This window comes from Cricetulus griseus, assembly GCF_003668045.3.
Source record: "Cricetulus griseus strain 17A/GY chromosome 1 unlocalized genomic scaffold, alternate assembly CriGri-PICRH-1.0 chr1_0, whole genome shotgun sequence".
Lineage (NCBI taxonomy): Eukaryota > Metazoa > Chordata > Mammalia > Rodentia > Cricetidae > Cricetulus > Cricetulus griseus.
This window is the reverse complement of record NW_023276806.1, coordinates 221,175,240-221,194,681: the sequence shown is the minus strand read 5'-3', so window position 1 is coordinate 221,194,681 and position 19,442 is coordinate 221,175,240. Positions and strand designations below refer to the sequence as shown.

Below are 19,442 nucleotides of genomic sequence, written 5' to 3'. Positions count from 1 at the left end.
AGAGCATCAGTGCAGATGGTTTTGAGAGAGCTTCAAGAATCTAGAGGTAAGTAGGGTGAGCATTAATGGTGTCATCCATAACTTACAAGAGGATGCTGAAAGTATCTGTTGACCACTCAACCACAAGCCAGTACTCCCATTGACAGAGCCTAACAAGAATCCGATAGCTATGAAGGGAATCTCGGATGAGTATAGCAGTCTCCAGAGTTTCTGATTTATCATCTTAGAGCAGAATAGATTGCTGGCACCAAGAGACAGTTATCCATGGTCCTTCTCCTTAGTCCTACCCAGTGTTTGGCTTGACCCAGTTTTCTAAATTCACAGCTAGGAGTAGCAGGGTTGGGAGTCTTTGTAGGGACATGAGGTGGAAACCCCAGTCCCCTTCCATTATTTCAATCTGTTTCCAAACAGAGTGATCATTCTGGTTTTAATGTGTTCTAATTAAAAGAAGCATTAAAGATGCAACATAATCTCCCAAATGATCAATAGTATTTTACTGAATGGATCAAATAGGAAAGAAAGTGTTCGTAGATACTGTTATTCTTTTGTTTAAAAAGAAGAAAAGAGAAATTCTGAGACAGACATACTGACTATAAGTTTATTATTATAAGGCCCGGCAGAATGGGGAGACTAAGAGAAGAGGAACAGGGTAATGGCTGACCGCCATGGCCAGTCGCCATAGAGAGACAGAGCGAGAGCATAGTTGGGAGACAGTAGAGACAAAGCAGAGCGGGGAAACAGAGGAAACAGAGAGAGGGAACAGAGAGAGGGAACAAAGAGCACAGAGAGTGTAAAGGGGCAGGGACTTATCTTTTAAAGGAGTCCCCTGCACCTGCGTGCAGACTTAGTTCCCATGGAACCTTGGGCTGACCAGGGTACTGCCTGTTCCACCAGGTAACAGGGGCAGGCCAGCATAATGCCTGAACCTTTCAGATACCATATAACATACACTGTTTAAAAAACTGTGACTCAATTTCTTTTTCAAATTTGAAACAGCCTGCTAAGAATGGAGGAGAAATATGTGGTTACTATGAAAATTCAGAAACAAAAGAATTTAAAGAATATAAAAATCACCAAATAATATATTCTATCATCTAGAGTTAGCATCAGTTAATCTTTGGTAATTATCATTTCTGCATAGAATACTAAAAAATCAAAACTACTGACACACTTACAGTTTTGAAACTCTGGTCACTATTAAATAAATTCTTCTTATTGTCTTAGAATTGTAAAGCCAGAAAAGCCCACTTTCAGCTGTGGAAATGAACATATGATGTGGCACATTGCTGTCTGACACCAAACTGAAGGTCCTTCCAAAAGATTATATTTCACCTCTGGTTTAGTCATAATTGATTCTATTTTTGTGTTGAAAGAAAACAAAAGGAAATTTTATAATCTACGATAAGAAACTAAGAGACATTACATTTCAATTTTCTTATTTTCCCAACACAATTCAGTTTTCTGAAGGCAAAGGCAAGTGATTCAGTTGACAACCAGACTCCAAAGGCAGCCAGTAGGGTCCTAGATTTTGCTAACTGAAAAATAGATGAGAGCTCATTGTGCTGTAGATCCCATATATTTTGGAAATGTATTCCACCCTACCACCAGTTCAGGAGAGCCCAGAATTTCTATTGTCTTTTAGATGTCAGCTAATAGCTGCTGGGTGGCCTGGCTTCAGTGGAGAATGACTCCTATCTAAATAACAATAGACTTGGGTCAGGGTGAGTCTACACCACACTGAAGGCTAGTGAGATGTGCTGGTGTTGAGGGCCTGAGGGCTTGAGTTTGTGCTGCAAAGCAGTGTCTTAGGATTAAGGGAAATAATTGCTATCAGCCTTTTATACATGATAATAGATGTCTTCTGCCATTGCCACCACGTTTTGGATGGTTACTTAAGATGCTGCTTCAATAAACTGGGCGCTTTCAGTATTAACTGACTGCCCTCCTATGATGATCAGATGTCTGTCTTTTCTTTAACATCGTTGGATAGTTAGCCTTCCCTTGTCCACACCCCCACACTCAGGGTCGGACCCTGAGCTATTTGACTGGTTCTAACTGCGGCCCCAAAGACATCAGTCGATGACAAATGGCCCTGCAGTGTTGTGCTAATACAGATAGATGGTCACTGGCATTGTGCAGCACCATTTTACAGCAATAGCAGACACTCAATTTTTCCCACTTTTTATTTTTTTATTTTATTTTATATCACAAACACAGTTTTCTCTCTCCTACCCCTTCTCCTGCTCCATACCTTCTCCCACCCTTCACCTACCCCCTAGCTCCCCCCTAGTCAACTGCTCATCATGGGAAAGGGCTCCCATGAGGATTCAAAATCATCTGGCACAATAGGTTGGGGCAGGGCCAGAACCCTCTCCCATGCTTTAAGGCTGACTGTGGCATCCCACAATGGGTAGTGGGCTCCAACAAGCTAGCTCATGTACTGGGATTATATCGTGGTCCTACTGCCACTGAGCATTGCATCCCACCAAAGGGAATGGACTCCAACAAGCTAAATCATGTACTAGGTTTGTGTCATGATCCTACTGCCTGGGGCCCCTCAGCTAGTCCGAGCTTCACAACTGTCACCCACATACAGAAGTTCTTGTTTGGTCCCCTGGAGTCTCTGCAGTTGTAGGTCTAGAGTTCATGAGTTTCTACAAACTTGGTACAGCTGTCTCTGCAGATTTCTCCATTATGAGCAGATAATTAATTTGCCAGTTTCAGTAAGAGTTGCCAGAAATACTGAAATCACCATTTTCAAGATGTTTTTCTGTGAGAGTGCATTATAATGTTAAATGCATTCCTTAACTGTTTGTCAACTAGTAATTAATGTAACTGAAGTAGAAGTTTTTTGTTAAATTGAAAATTGCTTTTAGTTGTACTATTGTTTAAGAAAAGCAATTTGAAAACATCTGGATTCTGTTTTCTTGGCTCATAGTCCTAGTTTATTATGTTGCTTTTTTCTTTTGCAGATGAAAAGATAATGATTCAAATGGGATGAAATATAAATGTGACTCTTCATTTTCTATCCTTACTAAAAGAAAAGAGAACCCATAAAAATTTTTTTTGGCTTGGTTTTCTCTCTCTTTCTTTCTTTCTTTCTTTCTTTCTTTCTTTCTTTCTTTCTTTCTTTCTTTCTTTTTTTTGTAAGGGCTGAGGCTGACTTACTCAGCAACTATGTGAATGTTTAGGATTCATCCCAGTAACACTTTTGATGTTGCACCTTGTGGCTAGTGTAACATGTATACTTTACTCATGAACATTCCAAATCTCAGAAACATTATGACTTACCATAACAGAATCTCACACATGAAAGTATTTCTATCAAGAAGGGTAAAAATGTGCCCTTAATAACTCAAGTGTGGCACAGGCTTACCTCACCCAGAATCTGCTGGGAAGACTAAGAATTTAAAGCTTTGCTCATTCTGTTGTTTTCATTCCTTTTGGGGAAAGCATCTCTCAGTTGTTTAGACCTGGTGAGACTTCCTTCTATTTTATCTATTATCAAAATTTTCATTAGGAAAACACAATAATTGCTTCTTTCCTAGTCACAGCATCTCATGTCACTTATTGGTTATTGACCAGCGGTCAAGTTAGTTTAATTTTGTGACATACAATAACGGAATATGTAGTTGTTCAGAGGATTAAATGAAATAATAGCTGTAGAGTGCTTAGCATAGCTTCTGACCAAAGTGAGAACTTCATTCATCCAAATGGGCTGAGAAAGAAATCAGAGAACATCACCTTTACAATAGCCACCAACAACATAAAATATCTTGGGGTAATGCTAACCAAACAAGTGAAAGAATTGTATAACAAGAACTTTGAGTCTTTAAAGAAAGAAATTAAAGAAGATACCAGAAAATGGAAAGGTCTCCCATGCTCTTGGATAGGTAGGATCAACATAGTAACATGGCAATCTTGCCAAAAGCAATCTACAGATTCAATGCAATCCCCATCAAAATCCCAGCACAATTCTTCACAGACCTTGAAAGAACAACTCTCAACTTTATATGGAAAAACAAAAGACCTAGGATAGCCAAAACAATGCTGCACAATAAAGGAATTTCCAGATGTATCACCATCCCTGACTTCAAACTCTATTATAGAGCTATAGTCCTGAAAACAGCTTGGTACTGGCACAAAAATAGACAGGTAGACCAATGGAATCAAGCTGAAAACCCTGATATTAACCCACACACCTATGAACACCTGAGTTTTGACAAAGAAGCTAAAATTATACAATGGAAAAAGAAAAGCATCTTCAATAAATGGTGCTGTAATAACTGGATGCTGACATGTAGAAGACTTTAGATAGATCCATAACTTTCTCAATGCATAAAACTTAAATCCATGTAAACTTCACAAAAGCTTAAAAAGGGATTTGGGAAGCAAAAGAATAGAGACAAGCATGACTTCTTGGTAGCAGCATTTTCTCGGGTGGGTTCTGTTTTGCCAGAGACAAGCAGAAACCAGAGAGTCTCCTTTAAGAGAGGTTCCCTGACATAGCATAAGCAGAAAAAACTGCAGGGGTCTTTTTAAGAGGCCTGGCTAGCTCAGTGGGTAGAGCATGAGACTCTTAATCTCAGGGTCATGGGTTCAGGCCCCATACAGCTGGCAGTGGCATTGACCACATCTCCAAGCTGGCAGCATGCTGCTTGATTGCAGCATAGACCAAGACAGTGAGCACAGCTCTCAGTCTGGTGGTAAATGTACCTCTGCCATCTTGGAAAGACAGTGGCTAAGAAAGCCACCACTTTAATTTTGGTGGTGTTGTTTAACAGTTAAAAGACTATGTGGCCATAAAAAGGTAAAGATTTACAATAAAGACAGATTCAGATAAAGAAAATCCTCTAAAGGTTTACACTGTGTTTAAAAGAAAGAAAGAAAGAAAGAAAGAAAAAAAGAAAGAAAGAAAGAAAGAAAGAAAGCCGGTTGTGGTGGCACACACTGATAGGATTTGCTGAAGGAAGCATAGGCAGGTGGATTTCCACAGAGCAACCCTGTCTCATAAAAGGAAAAAATAAAAGTAAAAGAAATAAAGTAATAAAAAAGCCACAGAAAGATGGAAAATACATAGAGTCTGGATACTATATTGTTGTTTTTAAATTGTTTGATTGCCAAGAAAAGAGTTACAGCTGCTAAAATACATTTGATTATATATGCTGCTAAATTAATCCAACTTTGACATTTTAAAAATGCTTTGACTTCAAAATTTAAGTCTAAGGACAGGTTACTTGGAAAAAGAAGTATTTTTGTATTTCCACAGAAAATGGAAAGCTATGGATTCCTTCCAGACTAATATGGTTTGATCAAGCAAGACCCCCTGAAGCAGTGGCTCAAATAATCCTACAGCCAAAACAGCTGAGATGATGCAGTCATAGACAACTATAGCCAGGATGTCTATGTTTTATCACTATCTCCATTGTATGGACATTGCTCTCATCCAGCAGGAAGCAGTTTGGAATGAACGACGCCCAAATTCTCAAATATTGTTTATAAATGTTTGTTTTCATTTAAATGGGGTTGATTATAAATGGTAATGAAAATCCTTCTATTTATTTTAGACAGAAAAGAAGAGGTGATGGGGGATGTCCTTCTGTGTATGTTTATCTTATTGGTTGATAAATAAAGTACTGTTGGCCAATAGGATAGCAAGATAGGTGGGACTAGGAGTCGAGGAGGATTCTGGGAAATGTAATAAAGAAATCTGCATGTTATTTTGGGCACCTTGTGGCAGCTGGGCTCCAGCGGCTTGGCGGAAAGACTAATTGTTACATTCATCCCCACATGGTGCACCATAATGTTATGTCATGTTTTGTTCTTTTGGGGAGCCTGCCACTCAGCTCCCAAATAAATCACACACAGAGGTTTATTTTGATTTGTGAATGCCTGGTCTTAGCTTGACTTGTTTCTTTACTGTTTTTCTTAACTTAAATTATCCCAACTACCTTTTGCCTCTGGACTTTTTCCTTTTCTTCTGTAAATCTTACTTTCACTCTTACTCCCTTGCTAACTGGGTGGCTGGATGGCTGTCCTGACCCACAGGACGTCAACCTGGGGCAAGAGAGTCAGGGATAGGGAATGGGGACAAGAGACTCAGAAAGAACTACCACAAGACAGGATTCTGATCAAGTGGCAAACTTTATTTTTCTCAGGCAAGCTTATATAGTCAGTAGAGCAGGATATGGGGAGGGGTAGAATAGATTGTGCACCAGGTGTTAGTATAGGCAGGATATTAGGAAGCCACAAAGAGGATGTTTGGCAGGGTAAAGAGTTCATGTGTAAGATGTCCAGGAAGGATTGCCTAGGTGACTGAGCCTGTGGGCGGAGGACTGGGTCAGGTTGTTTCTTTTCTTGAGCTGAGGTTCTAAGGAGCTGCTATATAAAGGTTAATATACAACTATGTGGTCAGCCAAGAATGACCTAGGATCTCATGCCAAGCCCTGAGATCTTTGGCTCCCAACAGGTGGCTGGGCAACTGACCCCTGACATCCTCCTTCCCTTCTTCTCTTCTTACTTGCCTTCTATTTATACTTTCTGCCTACCAATCCCGCCTGTCCTTACTCCTGCCTCACTGTTGGCCATTTAGCTCTTTATTAGGCCATCAGGTGTTTTAAACAGGCAAAGTAACATAGCTTTAGAGTTAAACAAATGCAGCATAAACAAAAGTACCACACTTTAAAATAATATTCCACCACAGACTTTCTACCTCAATCTTCTTGCGTGTCAGCTTGCTTTTATACAGCAAACCTTGAGACATAAAATGCATAATTCAGATGGACATTCTTCTCTGCTAAGCATTCCTAACTTTTAAAACTTAGTAGAGATGGTAGAAAATACATTATACAGAACTTGGGTACTTTCCTGGTGGCTGAAATATGTACCATACATACTGAGTAAGATGATTTCTGTTTAAAATTTTGATTACTTAGCAAATTTATAATAATTTGAAGATCACTTAAGATTTAATTCAAACCCCAAAAAGACAGATGTTACTGACTAAACTTATAGAGATTGCCTGCTAAAAAATGATGAGTGTTTGTCAAGTTCCAAAGACTACCATTAAAATGTGTAAATTACCTTTGACCCCAAGATGTTCACATTTTTCACATTTCAGTCAACAAAATAAGAGAAACATTGATTTCAAAGGTTTATTTATTTATGCTGTGCTGTGAGTGTGTGTCCTTAGCTTTGCAGATTATTTTTTCATATACATACCCACAATCTTACAGATTAAAAAGAAATAGAAGTGATTGAGAAATAAGAACATTGCATCATCTCTCCTTTAAGAATTGTTTGTCCAGATGTGTTGTTAGTGGAAAACCAACTACTCTAAACTCCTCCTGGTTCCTTCATCATTGGAGCTGAGAACACACTTTCAACAGTGGTCCTGACCAGTACATAAATGACATTAAATTGCCTTAAAGAGTCTAACTGATAACTCATGGATGAGAAGAACTTAAAAGAGAAAAAAAAATTATGTTTTTTTAGCATTATTCCAATCTTCACAGTCATCTCACTTTAAGACAGCAGCATTTTTGAAGCTCCACTATTAATGTCCAAATACTGTCTGCTCTTGGAAATGAAGTAATATCTTTGCATATTTCATTTACCTTCACTTGGCAGTTACTGAGTTTTTTAATTACAGTAGCAAATGTGTCAACTGATTCAAGAATAAGTACTTCTTAGACAGGTATACCTGTCCAAGTGATTCTTAAACACGAGCATGTTGGTGAACCATCTAGATGCTGTAACAATGCAGGTTCTTCATCACCAAAGTCTGGAGCAGGCATTGTAACACCAGAGGATCATCTGCATCATGATAATATTGTTGTTTCTTGACCAGATATTCTTGGCTATCTTTTAGCAATCCATAATTATTGAAAGTACATTGCAGAGAGAAAGAGGAAGAGAGCTTCACAGACAAGTGGATGAGTTCTCTTTTAATTTAAATTAGAAACAAGCTTGTTTTACATGTCAATCTGAGTTCCCTCTCCTGCCCCTCCTCCCCTGCCCCCTACCAATCCCCTATCCTATTCCCTTTCTGCTCCCCAGGGAAGGTGAGGCCTTCCATGGGGGAATCTTCAAAGTCTGTCATATCATTTGGAGCAGGGCCTAGGCCCTCCCCCATGTGTCTAGGCTGAGAGAATCTCTGTATGTGGAATGGGCTCCCAAAGCCCATTCTTGCACTAGGGATAAACACTGATCCACTATCAGAGGTCCCATAGATTGCCCAGGCCTCCTAACTGGCACCCACATTCAGAGGGTCTAGGTCAGTCCTACGCTGGTTTCCCAGCTATCAGTCTGGGGTCCATGAGTTCCCCCTTGTTCTGGTTAGTTGTTTCTGTGGGTTTCTCCAGCCTGGTCTTGACCCCTTTGGTCATCACTCCTCCTTCTCTGCAACTGGATTCCAGGAGTTTGGCTCAGTGTTTAGCTGTGGGTGCCTGCTACTGTTTGAAGGCTCTAGGATGGCATATAAGGTAGTAATCAATCTCATTACTGGGGGAAGGTAATTTAATGTAGCCTCTCCACTATTGCTTAGATTGTTAGTTGGTACCAACCTTGTAGATCTCTGGACATTTTCCTAGTCCCAGATTTCCCTTTAAACCTATAATGGCTCCCTCTATGATAGAATCTCTTTTCTTGCTCTTCTCTATTCTTTCCCCTGAATCAATCTTCCTGCTCCCTCATGTCCTCCTCCCCTCCTCTTCTCCCCTTCTCTTTCTCCTAACTCCCTCTCTCCTCTCCCCATTCTCCTAATTAGCTCAGGAGATCTTGTCCCTTTCCCCTTCTTGGGGAAACCATATATGTCTCTCTTAGGGTCCTCCTTGTTTCCTAGCTTCCCTGGTGGTGTGAATTGTAGGCTGGTAATCCTTTGCTCTATTTCTAAAATCCATATATGAGTGAGTACATACCATGTTTGTTTTTTTTGTGACTGGTTTACCTCACTCAGGATGGTTTCTTCTAGTTCTGTCCATATGCCTGTGAATTTCAAGATTCTGTTGTTTTGTTTTGTTTTTTCCCCTGATGAGTAGTACTCCATTGTATAAATGTTCTAAGCTGCTGGGGTTCTGCCACTGCTTGGCTAGTTGAGAGAAGGCGGCTTGTGGTGCTTCTTGGCTCGTGGTGCCTGGAGGCTCTCGGTGGTGACAGCACAGAATCCTAACCCTTAGATCTCTCATGGGCTGTAGGCCATCTTGGGAATGCCGAGTCCAATCCCCAAGAGCTCAGGATGGCCCAAGCATATGCAAGCTGCTCCGATGTCATGCAGTGGCTAGACACGTGGCAGGTTCTTCACTTGCTCTGGGAACCTCAGAGTGTGGGGTAATCCCACTCACTGACACCATTTTGTAATGATAAATCTTTCTGCCAAGCTGCCCAAGCCCTGCTGCCATGTGGGTGCCCGAAATAACACACAGAGTATTATATTAGGTACGATGCTGCTGGCCAATGACTAAGATTTCTTATTTGCTAGGTCAGTCTTAATTATCAACCATAATCATAAGACTTATCTTATAGAGGATGCTTTCGGAATGTGTTCTGTCTTCCTGGGATCACATGGTGGCTCCAGAGCAGAGAGCAGGAGGAAAAGGAAGAGAGCAACTTCCTCCTTGTCCCTGCTTACACTCTGAGTCTGCCTGCTATATCACTTCCTGCCTGGATCACAAGACGTCTTTTACTACATTTCCCAGAATCCTCCTGGACTCCTAGTCCCACTTATCTTGCTTTCCTATTGGCCAACAGTACTTTATTTATCAACCAATAAGATAAACATACACAGAATGATGTCCCCCATCAGCTGGATTTCCATGTAGGGCCTAAGAAAGCTGGGGGGGGGGAGAAAAGAAGGAAAACAGACAAGGCTCTCTTAGTAGGCACTTCTGTTCAGCCAGCAACACTAAAAAGAACTAGAAATGGCAAACTAAGTGAAAACCACTTGTGGCACCACAGGTACAGCTTCCATAGCTAGAAAGGATTAATGCAGTTCTGGATCAGGAACCTCCAACTGAGCTGTGAGTTCTAGGCTTGGCTTTCCTGGCCCAAGATTTGGACAGAGCCAGCCAATAGGGCTGCACAAGGAGGACTCAGATGTAGCTTAGCAGATTAAAGTTTGCTCCTGTGGTCAAAACAGACTAGAGGTACTTAGTAAAAGAGAGCCAGACAGAAAAACCTCTGAACAGATTCCAGGGTGTTTCACAAGGTTTGGCGGCTTAAGAAAGAAAAAGGGTATTAAGTCATAAAAATAGATAAATAATTTTAAAATAATAAAACAATGTCTTTAAAGAGATAGTAAAAGTAATAAAAAGAATAAGCCATGTAGAGACGGGAAATACACAGGGAGTCTGGATCCTGTATGCTATTGTGTTGATTATGAATTTTTTGATTGCTGAAAAACAAAGGACAGATACTAAGATACCTGGAATTGAAAGAGGGACTGTGGAAATAAACCAGCCTAGATATTTTAAGAATATCTTAACTTAAAAAAAAGTCAAAATGTTATTTGTCAAATGGAAATAAAAAAATGCTTTGGAGAAGTGGTTTTGCTTTTGTTTCCATAGTAAACAAAGGGCTGTGTATTTTTTCCTTTTTTCTCTTTTCTTTATTTTATTTGAATTAGAAACAAGATTGTTTTACATTTCAATCCCAGTTCCCACTCCCTCCCCTCCTCTCCTACCACTCCCCCCAACTAATACCATACCTACCACATATCCTTTCTGCTCCCCAGGGAGAGTGAGACCTTCATAGGGGTCATCAGAGTCTATCATATCCTTTGGGATAGGGCCTAGGCCCATCCCTGTGTGTCTTGGCTCAGGGAGTATTCCTCTATGTGGATTGGGCTCCCAAAGTCCACACCTATGCTAGGGATAAGTACTGAACTGCTACAGGAGGTCCCATAGATTTCTGAGGCTTCCTCACTGAAACCCACGTTCCTGGGGTCTGGATCAGTCCCATGCTGGTACCACATTTTCTCTATTCATTCTTCAGTTGAGGGGCATCTAGGTTGCTTCCAGGTTCTGGCTATTACAAATAGTGCTGCTATGAACATCGTTGAACAGATGTCTTTATTGTATGAATGTGCATCTTTTGGGTACATGCCTAAGAGTGGAATTGCTGGATCTTGTGGTAGACTGATTCCCATTTTCCTGAGGATAGCCATACTGATTTCCAAAGTGGCTGTGCAAGTTGGCACTCCCACCAGCAGTGGAGGAGTGTTCCCCTTTTTCCACATCCTCTCCAGCATAAACTATCATTGGTGTTTTTTATTTTAGCCATTCGGACAGGAGTAAGATGGTATCTCAGAGTTGTTTTGATTTGCATATCCCTGATGGCTAAGGATGTTGAACACTTTCTTATGTGTCTTTCAGCCATTTTAGATTCCTCTATTGAGAATTGTCTATTTAGTTCTGTTCCCCATTTTTTAATTGGATTGTTTGGTGTTTTGGAGACTAGCTTCTTGAGTTCTTTGTATATTTTGGAGATCAGCCCTCTGTCAGATGTGGGGTTGGTAAATATCTTTTCCCAGTCTGTGGGCTGTAGTTTTGTCTTACTGACTGTGTCCTTAGCCTTACAGAAACTTCTCAGTTTCAGGAGGTCCCTCTCAGTGTCTGTGCTACTGGTGTAATGTTCAGGAAGCAGTTTCCTGTACCAATTAATTCAAGGATATTTCCCACTTTGTCTTCTAATAGGTTCAGTTTGGCTGGATTTATTTCAGATTGATATGGATTTGATTTGATCAAGTGACACCTGAAACTTGACAGATGATACTATATCTTATAACTGCCCTTCCCAGGACTTGGCCATTTCTATAATTTTTCTTGGGGTCCCCTGGGGATGTCTTCATCCACAGCCAACAGGAGCAGTATGGAGAAGACAGTGTTCATATTCCCAAGAAAAAAGGGGGTATGAATGGACTTTGGTTATTTTTTGGGACATGAATGTTTGTTATAATTTAGGAGAATATAGGATAAGAAAAAACTATTAATCTCAGATATTTTGTATTGGCATGAATTTATGGTTTAATGATAACTTTACACCAGCTGCCTGGGTTCTGCCACTGCTTTAGGGCCCCCAAATAACAAACAATCTTATATTAGTTACAATGCTGATGGCCAATGACTAGGATTTCTTATTTGCTAGCTCAGTCTTAATTATCAACTATAACTACTAATCTATATATTTTATAAGGACTTATCTTACCGAGGATGCCAGCATTATGTATCCTCTCTTCCTGGGATCACATGGCAACTCTCCCTTTCCTACATTTCCCAGAATCCTCCTTCTGTCCTATTCTCACCTAACTTGCTTCCCTATTGGCCAACAGTGTTTTATTTATCAACCAATAAGACAAACATACACAGTAGAACCTCCCCCATCATATGATTACAAATTCAAAGTGAATTTTGTTACAGTGTATATATGTTTCTACTCTTGTTTAAGGATTTTTGTATATTGATACAAATTTAAGGTTATTTTTGCTGCAACATTGTATATGTGTTTCTGCTCTTGTTTAAGTATTGTAACTAGGCAATTCATTTTAAAAATACTAGTTTTAAAAGCTATTATTATGATCTATTTAGGATCGTCAAGAGACACAAGTCAATACTTAGTCATCTATAAGAATCAAATTTGTAGATATGCTTAGGTATGCTTTCCAGGTTATATAGAGACATATTTTAGATAGACAGTTTATCTTCAAACCTTTCAAAGACACATAAAATATGGCATTTAAAATGCTTTATTAACTTAGTGATTTTTATGACAATGAGACACATCTGCTCCTGGCAGCACCAATTTACTTCATAAATTGATGATGGGCATTGAAGAAACTCCATAATAGTTTTCTTTCATTGTGGCAAGATTAGCCATTTAGGTGACAAAATTGCTTTTGCCTTGATTATTTGACAGTATTCAGTATAAAACGGACATGTAGGACCCATAGGCAAATGATTGCTGAACTTTGCCAAAAACAAGATGGGATGGTCCTTCAGGGTTCCTGCTTTACAGAAAAAACTGCCAGACATTCTGCAGGACACAGAGGAAAGTGATTGACTGCCAATATAGGTGTAGTAGTCTTTCAAATTTCCTGCATCATTGAAAAGTCTACCAGATACTATGGGCCTGTAGGCTGATGGATGCCCCAATATTGCTGAAGGAACTTTGGGTCCAGGCATTCAGATATCTTTGTCATTTCTAGAGTTTTTGAAAGTTGTTTGCATGTACTTTTGCTTTTTGTTTACTTAAATAATATTATATCCTTCTGGTGCCTTTGATGGAGTTGAAGACTAGATAGTTATAGTTGTAGTTTTCCTTAGATATAATAGAAAGTTAGGGAGAAAACTTTGGATTCACTAAGATAGATAACATATTATTTTCTCTGAATATGCTAACTACAAATGACAGAATATTGTAAATTAATTTTTACTTGATAACTGTTTTGTTGTATATAGTTTTACTGTGTTAAAGTTAAAACCTTTCTTTTTATTTAGACAAAAAGGGGGAAATGTGGTGGGATATTGTTTTAAGGTATGTTACTTTTGTTTATGTTGCATTTGTTTAACTCTGTGAAGCTGTGTTACTGTGCCTGTCTAAAACACCTGATGATCTAATAAAGAGCTGAAAGGCCAATAGTGAGGCAGGATCAAGGATAGGTGTGGCTGGCAGTATAAATAGAAGGATAGCAATGAAAGAAGAAGGGGAGGAGAATGTCAGGGTTCAGCCACTCAGCCACCCAGCCAGCCAGGGAGTAAGAGTAAAAGTAAGATTTATAGAAGAAAAGTCAAAAGCCCAGAGGCAAAAGGTAGTTGGGATAATTTGTTAAGAAAAGTTGGCAAGAAATGAGACAAGCTAAGACCGGGCATCGTAACTAAGAATAAGCCTCTGAGTGTGATTTATTTGGGAGCTGGGTGGCAGGCCTCCCAAAAGAGCAAAAACATGGCAAAACAGAAGTCTGCTTAAGTCAGACAGACCACTGTCAATGACTTCCTAACTAAAGTTGTTGGAAAATTGACAATGAGAATATCCATCTGAAAGACAAGAAAAAGAAATTGATTTGTTGACTTCCTTCAATGAGTCTATTAAGTTTATTATGTAAGTATAATTAATATGTAGACATTTTATGTAAACATTTAACCTGATTTAAATTTCAAATTGCTGTTATATAATGTAGATGTCATCTACATTAAATATATGAACAATGAGATGCAGTTGCTAATTGGTAAAGTACATGTGCACTAGGTTATATTCAAATCCGGGTGCTGTCTTGTTTTTCTAGTACAAATTTCCATCTCAGTAAGTCTGTGTAATTCAAATATATTTATGTTTAGAAAGTCAAAATGATACTCTTAATCAGACAATACAATGGGTAAGAACAATATCAGGTGTCTGATACCTCTCCATAGTGAACACATGAACCGATATATAGGCTGGAGGTCCCCAAAATTTGCAAATGAAGTTTTCCAGTAATCGAGGGGTAAACAGAGGTAAAGAGACCCAGGAAGGTTTTGTTTGTTTGTTTGTTTTTGTTTTTTTCCAGTGCTAAGGACTTCACAGGTTTCCCTCGCCCTTTTCAATGGTGAAATGAGTATGAGCAGAGAGAGCAAGTCCAGAGAAGGATTCCTGGCAAGATGCTTTTGTCTCTCTTATTCTTGCCTTCCCTAAGACCAACCCTGGAGGGGTCAGAGGTAACAGGTAGGGTTAGGAGGAGAGAAAAACTATCAAGACCCTACATCCTGTGGCTGCAGACCTTGCTGCTATATCTATCCCTGAGGGCTCTATGGAGAGGAGACATTTTATTTTGAAATGTGGGGTTTATGATTATGTTATAGTGAACATCTAATTCATGAAATGACACTATTCTTGTGAATGAGAGGGAACCATTTCAAACATTACACAAAATAGGGGCAAACCTCAGTTTACAAAGTGAATTTAAAGAAAGTAGTTGGAGAAAATGAATGTCCCTATGGTTTCTCTCCTAAGGCATCTTTATTCACACAACAGATTTTTTTCTTTTGAATTACATGTTTTTAATCATGCATAATTCCCCAGTTTATTTTACATTTTGGACTCCATCCTTCCCAAATCTACTTTGGGGGAATGCCAGAATGCCAGTGGTAATTCTGCTTACTGTTTAGTCACTTCCGTTTTTCTTTGTTTCATTTTTTATTCATCTATTTATTTTACATCCAGGCCACAGCCTCTGCCCAATCCCTTCCTCTTCCATCTCCATCCAGGAAAGCGCAGGTCTCCTATGAGTATCAATAAAACACACAACACATTTCTAATTAGTGTCTGTCCAAAGTATGGGCCAGCTGCTGATTCTTATAGCATGCTCGTGATAGAGTGAAAGTTCTGGGTTTGGAGTTAGAGACTGGGAATGATTGTGGTCATCCAATATGGTCAACCAGTGTCTAGCAATTAGCACAGCATGGCGCCTTACATCTCAAAATACCATATATTCCAAAAACATGTGTTGAATTCAGCATATTATAGGTCCCTTGTTTTACAAATTGAAAATATTCAGAGAACTGATGTAGCTTGACAAAGGGAAAATTGAGGCTATCAAGCCATGACCTTCTTTTTATTTTCTACTTTGGAGTAAGACATTTAAAAAATGTAGATATAGCCAGATGTAGGGGTTTGTGTCATCAGTCCCAGTACTTGGGACTCTGAGGAAATAAAATTACTGTGTGAGATTAGCCTGGGCTACATAATGAGTTCCAGGCCAGCCTGGGCTACAGAGTGAGACTCTATCTCAAAACAAAACACAAAAAATAAAACCAACCCACCAAATCCCAATTCCCTACTTATGAATTCTGTTGTAGCACATTAGCTTTTAAGATGTGCACATAACAAATTTTTATTCTTATGTGAATGGTCAATGAAGATTTATTTGATAGAACCTGTGCTATTTGGGAAACAAGGTTATTAAGGGCACTGCCATTGGGGTAATTTGAATGTAATTGGTCCCCATAAACTCATAGTGTGTGCCTTTGTTGGAGTAAGTGTGGCCTTGTTGGAGAAAGTGTGTTATTGTGGGAACAGGCTTTGTGGTCTCCTTTGCTCAAGCTACACTCAATGTGGCAGACAGTTCACTTCCTGTTGCCTGTGGATCAAAATGTAGTGCTCTCCATTCCTTTCCCAGCACAATGTCTGCATGTCCCTGCACTCTGCCATGCCCCACCGTGATGATAACTGACTAACCCTCTGAAACAGTAAGCCACCCCAACTAAATGTTTTTCTTTATTAGAGCTGCCACGATCATGGTGTTTCTTCACAGCAACAGAAACCCTAAGACAGCCATCTTTTATCACATTGCTGTGACTTTTAGAATTTCTGCAGTAGAAAGGGCAGGAGAGAAATCCTTTTACTCCTTTGAACCGAACATGACAGATGCCATTTTCCATTTGGCCAGTGACAAGAAATAGCACATCTACCACAGGGAAATACCACAGGGGCCAAGAAAATTTTCAATCTGCCCACGACTCAGAGAACTGGGTATGGTGAATCATGCAATATTTACAACAGAAATTAAAACTCTCAAAAATGATTCTTCCTAAAGAAGCTCAGAAAAGGTCTTTATTAATGAAGACAACACACAGAATTACAGGCATAGGTGGGTGGTCATAACAAAATATATTTTTAGAAACTTAGTATGCCACATGTAAATTCATACCTGGTTAAGGGAGTGCTGCAAACATATTGTAACCCCACGTTGGAGCCATCTGGTAGAGCAATCTGTAGTGCTGTCATGGTGAAAGTTCTGTGCTAAGATACAGTGTTCCAAGTTTTTCACCTTAAATGAAGTGGGGATGTTTCCAACTACAAACAAGACCCTTGTTTCTAAACACTGGAGTCTTCCTCTGCAGGGAGCTACAGTGTTTCATGGAGCCTAGAGTGGTCTCAGACTCTCTATGTAGCTGCTGACCTCTCCAAGTGCAGGGAGTACAGAGTGAACTAACTCCCACCGCCATTTTGTACAGTGCTGGAGATCAAACTCAGGGCTTCCTGTATGTTGAAGGAATGGGTGACCTGTACTCATAGCCCACATCACACTTCCTTCACAAATGTAAGCCCTGAAATGAATGGATTCATCTGAAGAATTTGAAAATGTGGCTTTATTCCCTTTTCTATGAAGAAACTTCTCCTGTAAATCGAACACTTTTTGACATCTGCTCTGATGGTTGAATACTATCATTTTTCATCATGAACAATGTGAATGTTGTTTACCATTGTAAAGAGACTAGGTAAGAATTTAGGGGCTGATTGCAAATGTGATGTGGATAAAATACTATGAACTTCTGGTTCATGAAGTTTCTATGAATTATAAACACCCTGTCAACCCAACAGTATCCTTTGGGGATATAAAGATTTAGGATAAAGTCAACAGTGAAAATTTATCAAAACATTTTTGTAATTTTGTGAAAAGTTATTTGTCATTGTCTGGAAAACAATGAATATTTAGCTGTAGGTAATATCCTGCTCATACTACTGATGCACAGACTTCTTTGCATTTATATTAACCACTTAGGGCACTTGCAGCATTGTGGGACTTTCAGAGACATGAAATCCCAGGCACCAGTCTACCTGACCCTTTAGCCAGGGTCTTGATGATTCCTCATCCCATTGTTGTTTGAGAAGCAAGCAGACTGAAATTTATATTTATATTATTCTCCCTAGTTATTCCAATCCCAGAGATTTAACTAGAGCCTGGGAATTAGAACATTTAACAAATGCATTAGTGATTATGTCATCGCCAGCACACATTGAAAGACATGTGATGGGGGGTTGGTAAAGAACAGAAGCCATGGGTTAGATTTTGAACTTTGGTCTGTCACTCACTACCAGAGGGTTACTTTCAGCATTTGGTTAATTTGCAGATTTCTAAAGACCTTGAGTTTTGACCATATTCATAGCCTATCTTCTCAGTGTTCTATGGGGGAGCAGAGTTTTGGGAGAACGTATTTTGCCATTCTGGTTATCCTTCTATTTCTCCCTCAGTTTTACAACATACTTCCAGGTAGCTCACATGCTAGCTTGATTTTCACTTTATTTTGTACTATTGATGACATCATTTTACACCTTTTGGCTTCTGTTATTAATGTTCAGCTTCTCTTGTTGACCCAGCTAAGCCAGCAGGGTGAGTTTTGGTTGCTCTTTAAGAGTTCTTATATTTTAATTTCTATAGTTTCTGCCTAACTGTGGATAGAGTTCTTTCATCTGTATTCTTGATTTTCTTTTATTTTGTTCTTTCCTTTTTAAAAAGAAAACCTGTTTATTTTGGCTTATAGTTCCTCAGAGATGTAGTCTGCCACATCAGGGAAGACAATGGCACAGACGGTCACATCACAGTGGCAGAGGCAGGAGGCTGCCTGGTTGTATCACATTCATACCCAGGAAGCACAGGGTGAATAGGAATCATGGGCAGGCTAGAAAGCCTCAAGGCCTGCCTTCAATGATCGATCTGCTTCTCTCAGCAAGGCCCCACACCCTAAATGTTCCACAACATTTTCAAACATTGCTACCATCTGGAGGACCAAATGTGAGCCTATGCAAATGTTTCACATTCAAATCACAGCACTGTTTGCAAACTTGCTTTTTATTTAATACTATTTGTTGAAGAAAATCATAAATAAACATGCACTCCAGGTTTCAGCTGGATTCCTTCAAGTACTGTATCTGAAGGGTGTGGTGTCTTCAGCAGCAGGGTCTTCTATGCAAGTTCTAGGAGGCAACCAATAGCACAGGCAGCAGCCTGGGAGTCTTCAACATGCAAAGAGAGTAACAAATCCAGGCCTTTAAAAACTATATTGGTGACAGGCAGGGATACTCACCACTATATGAGGGCGACCTTCAATGCCCTTCCCCTGTAATGAGATTGATGACTTCCTTAAATGCCATCCTAGAGCTTTCATCCAGTAGCTGATGGAAGCAGAAGCAGACACCCACAGCTAAGCACTGAGCTGAACTCCTGGAATCCAGTAGTAGAGAGAGAGGAGTGATGAGCAAAGGGGTCAAGACCATGCTGGGGAGAAACACAGAAACAGCTGACCTGAACAAGGGGAAGCTCAAAGACCATAGTCTGATACCTGGGGAAACAACATAAGACTGAACCAGGCCCCCGGAATGTGAGTGTCAGTTTCAGGGCTTGAGCAGTCTATTGGGCCTCTGGCAATGGAACCTGATGGGGGAAGTGCTTCTGTGTGTTTGTCTTATTAGATGATAAATAAAGTACTGTTTGGCCAATGAGGGAGCAAGTTAGGCGGGACTAGGAGTCAAGGAGGATTCTGGGAAATGTAGTAGAGAAGTGGTGATCCACAGGAAATGACATGGCAGGGAGACTCATATATAAACAAGGACAAGAAGGAAGCTGACCCCCTCTCTCTTCCTCCAGAGTCACCATGTGATCCCGGGATGAGGAGGCCAATGGAAGGCTTCCTAAA

At 39.8% G+C, this 19,442-nt stretch overlaps 1 long non-coding RNA gene across 1 annotated transcript; it reads right to left on the bottom strand.

The window, feature by feature from the left end:
* Positions 1 to 18,580: 18,580 nt before the first annotated feature.
* Positions 18,581 to 19,103, bottom strand: LOC113831753. Its single transcript, XR_003479954.2, has 3 exons — positions 19,089 to 19,103; positions 18,834 to 18,970; positions 18,581 to 18,723 (listed from the first exon to the last, which is right to left on the bottom strand). It is a non-coding gene; the product is annotated as an uncharacterized LOC113831753 (long non-coding RNA).
* Between the last annotated feature and the right edge of the window lie 339 nt (positions 19,104 to 19,442).